Raw genomic sequence first — 5,790 nt, 5'->3', positions numbered from 1 at the left:
AGCTAGGGCCCTTGTCTGACATCCATCCTTAGCTGCTCGTGTGCCTATCATTCCAGGGCCCGGATGTTATGGCCACGCAGGTCCACGGCATTAACAGCCCCAGGTCAAGCGACAGGGACCTCTGTCTCCGAGGATGTCTGGGACACTGAGTGTATTGACAACTGTGGGCTTCCTTTTGCTTCGAGGCGTAAATGTTCACCCAAACAGGAGCTGACTGAGAAATGTCACGTGGCTTCCCACGAGACCTGTCTGTAAAAGGCACTGACTGCAGTGTCCACTCTTGGTGGTGGCAGCTCCACGGTGGCACCCACTTGAGGACACTGACAGCTGCGTATCCCTGCTCCTCTGCGTCCCAACCCGACTCCCTCAGCTTTCAATTAGCACCGTGTCAACTACAGACAACCTTATGATTTAACCGGACGCATGGCTTCCTGAAAGGGGCAATGGGAGGAAAGGGGAGCTGCCCTGGAAGAGCGAAGGCAGTGAATGTCCATCTCCGTGACACATGTCATCAGAGACAGGTGGGGCGATTCCTCCATTTTGGAAAAAGTAATCAACCAAATTGGCCCAATTTCAGACCGAAGCCAATGGATGCACCATTGGCAATTTTTTTTTTTTTGTTTTTACCTCTATCTTCCAAAAAGAAAAATAAATCCTGAAGGAATAAAATGGAGTTTATGCTCCTCAGAGGAAGAAATGAGGGTGATAGTCATTCATTTCCTCATTTTTAAAAAATAACTGTTCTGCTCTTGCAATTATTCTATTTTCTAAAACAACAACAAAAGGTAGACAGGGGGAGCATACATGGGAAAATATGTTTATTATTTGAGTCAATGACAGGATTAATAAAAGTCTGATTAATAAATAAAGAGAAATGGGAAAAAAATGTTACCGTGTTCTTAGAACCCATATTCGGATCATTTCTCTTTTTTCTGCCCTCTTTTTCTTTTAAATATCCTCCCTCACCACGTCACCTACCTTCCTCCCCAGCTTTGGGAAGAAAGTATTATTTTAATCTTAATGTTTTCTTTGAACAGCTCTGGAATAAAGAGTGGCAGGATGATAAACCGAAGGAGGAAAGAACCAAGTGAACTCAAATCCGAGAATTCTCATCAGCTTTTTGGAAAAGTGGGAAAAATAAAAATATTCATCTCCGATCTCAACCCCCTCAGTCTTCCCCAGACTGTCTTTCTTTGGGCTTGTTCTTGCTTAAAGTCTATCTAGGTTTGAAAACCAATTCTCCTTTTTCCTGGAACCAACCAAATATTGAGTGTGTGCAAAAACATGGTAGCTTAAAAAAAAAAAGAAAGATAATTATCAGAGGGAAGGAGGAGGAAGGCAAAGAGAAAGGAAATAAAGAGATATGACACAAGGGAACTGGGCCAAATGAAGACAAAGCAATGCACTTAACCCACCTGGAGAGCAATCGGACCAGCAAGGCGCTCTCAGCCAATCGCCTGGGTCTGCTGCGGGGAGGAGAGTCGGCATGGGTTCATTTGGCCGAGGAGTGTGTTTCATAAACCTTACGGTGCAGCTATGAAAGCTATCAGGATCTTCCCACGTTTCCTGTCATTCCGTGGAGATTGGCTGCTGGAGTGTTGGGTGGGGGGGAGCAGTGGGGAGTGGAGGTGGAGGGGGGAAGAGGGTGGTTGGGTTGTTGATGGGGGAACTGGCACAGTGGGAAGCGGAATCACATAGGAATTTATTTTAGGTGCATATACAAAATGAAATGAGGAAAAAAAAAAACAGTGTATTCCTTTTGGGTCATGTGAGGGAGCCACTGGCAAAGATAATAATATACGAGGGGGGAGAGAGAGAGAGAGAGAGAGAGGCAAAAGGCTTTCTATTATTCGGGACACTGGTGAAGCACACTGAGGCAGCTGGAAGATTAAATTAAGTATTATATCTGCTGACCCTATTGCCATGGTTACCGGACAGCAGAAAATATTAATCAACCCAAGCCTTTTCAGATGAATGTGCTTGAAAAAATACAATAAATATAAATATATATGTATATCCTCCCTGCTCTGCTGTCTAAATGCAGAATGCCAGCCAGTGCACCACCTGATAGTGGAGATAAACAAATAAAAAAACATAATCTTGCCTCTCTGGGAAGGCTTACGTCACCTATGGGAGGCAGGGCCTGAACAGTGGGGCTGACCACTTGCTCACTCTCTCTTTAACTGGTTTCTTCCCCTGTCCCCTTCGATAATGAACTCTAACGTCTGGCTCGATTGCAAAGTCAAGGAGCTATCTCTGTCTCTCTACTCCTAGGAGACCCGTCCATTAACTATCTAGCCAGTCACCCTTGTGCCTTAACTAAAGCTGATGCACACTGGGGAGAAGCAGAAAGGCAAAAGATACATATAAATAAAATCAGAAGCCCAATAAGTCACGCTAAGATCGAAGAGATTTCAGGCCACTTGGTTTGAGTCTAAAGAATCCAATGCTTAATGACTCCCCAGGCTGAAAGCTCTACTTCTTGTACCGCTGCACCTGGTCATTCCCGATCCTAGAGTTTGCTTCTCACTTGGCTCCCAGCAGCTGACACTGTGAGATTCTTTCTGCCTGCCTTGAGATGTACTCTCACTTCCCACGATGGAAAACTTGAGGCATTGTGGAGCAGAACCAAGGGGCATGGCCACATTAGCACTAAGGGACGCACTGGAGAAGAATCTTTCCTGCTTGATGCACCAGGACGGATTGGCACTCTGCCACGGGCTGTGTTCTCCTTCTCCACTCAGTATCTCCTGAGTTCCCACTATGTGCAAGGTACCCTGTTGGGGTTGGACAGTGTGTACGGGGTGTGAAGACAATGAAGACAGAAGAGCTTACGTTATAGCAGGATGGGGGTCAGGGAGGGAGGGTCTTGAAGTTCAGCTTGTTCAAACTTCACCATTTTGCAGATGAAGACACAGAAACCTCAAGTGGATAAATATTTGCTTCGGTTCCACAGACGGTCTGCTGTACAGTGGATCTTGCAGACAATCTCCTAAGCCTTTGTCTGGATCTGATCTGAGATGCCAAGATTTCTCTTTCCTTTTTTTTTTTTTTTAAGATTTTATTTATTTATTTGAGAGAGAGTGAGAGAGAAAGAGCACAAGCAATGGGATGGGGAAGGGCAGAGGGAGAGGGTGAAGCAGGCTCCCTGCTGAGCAGGGAGCCCAACGTGGGGCTCAATCCCAGGACCCTGGGATCATGACCTGAGCCGAAGGCAGACACTTAACCGACTGAGCCACCCAGGACCCCCAATGCCAAGATTTTTCACAGCAAGTTTATCTGTATTTTCATGAAATGCTACTGTTTCCAACCTGCCTCCCACATCCCCCACAGTGCCACTCTGCCTGGGCCTGGCCCCGATATTTAGGGATGCCTAAAAAATCTAATGGGCAAGTTCCCTCCCATTTTCTCTGTCTCATCTCTTTCTACATCTCACGTCTTCTTAACTCTGTTTCCCCCTAAAATAAATAGGATATTGTGGACATACAGACTCAGTTTCCAGATTTGTTTTCCCTGCTGAATACTCACATTCTGATGTTAACACAGAGTCCCAAAGAAACGCTCTGAAGTTTAGCACAGATCGGCTAACAGAATTTCCATGTGTTTTAGCCAGAAAGATCCTACACTATGACACCAATGCAGATCTGTCAAGCCTGGCTCTGACACCCCCTTGGTCAGGAGCCACAGGAGTTCAGATAGCTTTTCTCCTAGTTAAGCCTTCACCACATGTAGCCCTGGCCAAGACCAATCAGGCTTCTCTTTTTGCTGAGGTGCAATTTTACACAGTAGGTGACATTAACTCAGTAGCCGAGTCCCCACGTGCAGCCACGGCAACCACAGGGTCCCAGCAGATGACAGGAGGCAGGGGGTTGTATGATCCTGTAAATTATTTCCCCATAGTAACGGCAAGATTACACACTTTAATATGCATGTGGCCTCAGAGAGAGCCTTCTTCTTGGCTGAACCAAGGTGATAATGTGTATCTCGTGTCCGGAAATCCATTCTAAACTATGCCGTGGGAAATGGTCGGCGTTCCCTAAAAGCTCCAACAGGATTCTTCTCACCTGGCTCCTTCCTTGGACTTCAGCACAGAGCACTTCTTCCTCCACAGCCTCTTGGCTTTTAGGTTAACCAGTTTTGTATCAACACTCTTGGGACAGAGTCAAGGCCCTTCCCTTGTGTCCTTCAAGGAGGGAAGAGCCTTGTGTTTTTGGTTTTTTTTTGTTCTCATGTCTGCCTACATCTCTTTTACCTCTTTCAACAAACACACTCTGATTTGGGAGTCCTCTCATTTCAAGGAGAAAAAGAGCAAAATGTTTCAGTAAAGGAGAGGGAATAGAAAAACAAGGTGGTGTAGAAGATCCAGAATGGACTGCACCTACTGTATACGTGATAGATCCTGGGTTATGAGCTGAAAGCCATATCCCTTTACGTTCAATGCAAAATACCTCTCACCCTGTGATGACTTCTAAAAGAACTACTTAACCCAGAAAGTTCATGGTACCCAAACTAGCATCAGATACAACGGAAACACTGGTGGATTCAGTGGCAGAGAATGACCATGAAATTCAACTCTGCCACTATTTTCTTTAAAGATTTATTTATTTATTTATTTATTTATTTATTTATTTATTTATTTATTTATTTATGAGAGACACGGAGACAGACAGAGACATAGGCAGAAGGAGAAGCAGGCTCCCCGTGGGAAGCCCGATGCGGGACTCGATTCCAAGACCTCCAGATCACAACCTAAGCCTAAGGCAGATGTTCAACCACTGAGCCAGCCAGGTGCGTGGCCACTTAAAAAATTTTTTTTTAAAAAGATTTATTCATTTATTTGAGAGAGAGAGTGTGTGAGTGTGTGCAGAGGGAGAGGGAGAGAGTCTTAAGCAGACTCTGTACTGAGCACAGAGCCCCATGTGGGGCTCCATCTCATGACTTTGAGATCAAGACCTGAGCTGAAACCAAGAGTCCAAGGTGTAACTGAATGCACTATCCAGGTGCCCTAGCTCTGCCACTTTTTACTTATGAGAATACAGACAAGTTTTTAACCCGTGTAATCCTCGGTCATGCCATCAATAGAATGGAGTAATTATAATGAGCTTATACAATGTTTGTAAAATTAAACTAGATTAGTGCCTGCCTATATATAATAGAAGCTCAACAAATATTAGTACTGAGGCAGAGGGGAAGGATAATAATATATGTAGTCCTTTTGCAAATGCTTAAAGATGATCATTTGGTTTTGATAAAGTCACTTTCCCCAAATGTCAATGGATAATGGGTCTGAGACAACCAGACCCATTTCAATCGCATGGTGCTCTGAGAACATGTACCCAAAACTCACAGACAGAGAGATAAATAGATTCATTCTGCTGCTAGGATGTTGAATTATTTTTCCTAGGCTTCAACTCCTTCATCTGTAAAATGGGGGAGATGGGCCAATGGAAGAATTAAAGTTTAGTATAATTCTAAGATCTCTGGGGGAAAATGTCTACAATTTATGAAAAGAAATTAGATAGGTTAGTGAGGACTACTTATTTTTCCTCTTCATATATCTTACCACAAAGGTACCAGGGGAAAAGACTTGAGCGTACTACCATGGAATACTCCATGCAGGTGAAAGGATATTCTTCTTGAAGCACAGACACGCAGCTCTTCAGGATTGTCATTACACATATATGAGTTAAGCAGAGCAGAGCATAGAAACAAAGCTTTCATTTTATCACATGGAACCAGTTAAGGGAAATAGCATGAGCTGAACTTTGGACAACCCTGAATCATACTCAA

The sequence above is a fragment of the Nyctereutes procyonoides genome, unplaced genomic scaffold (assembly GCF_905146905.1).
Source record: "Nyctereutes procyonoides isolate TBG_1078 unplaced genomic scaffold, NYPRO_anot_genome, whole genome shotgun sequence".
Lineage (NCBI taxonomy): Eukaryota > Metazoa > Chordata > Mammalia > Carnivora > Canidae > Nyctereutes > Nyctereutes procyonoides.
Note: the sequence above shows the minus strand (reverse complement) of the source record.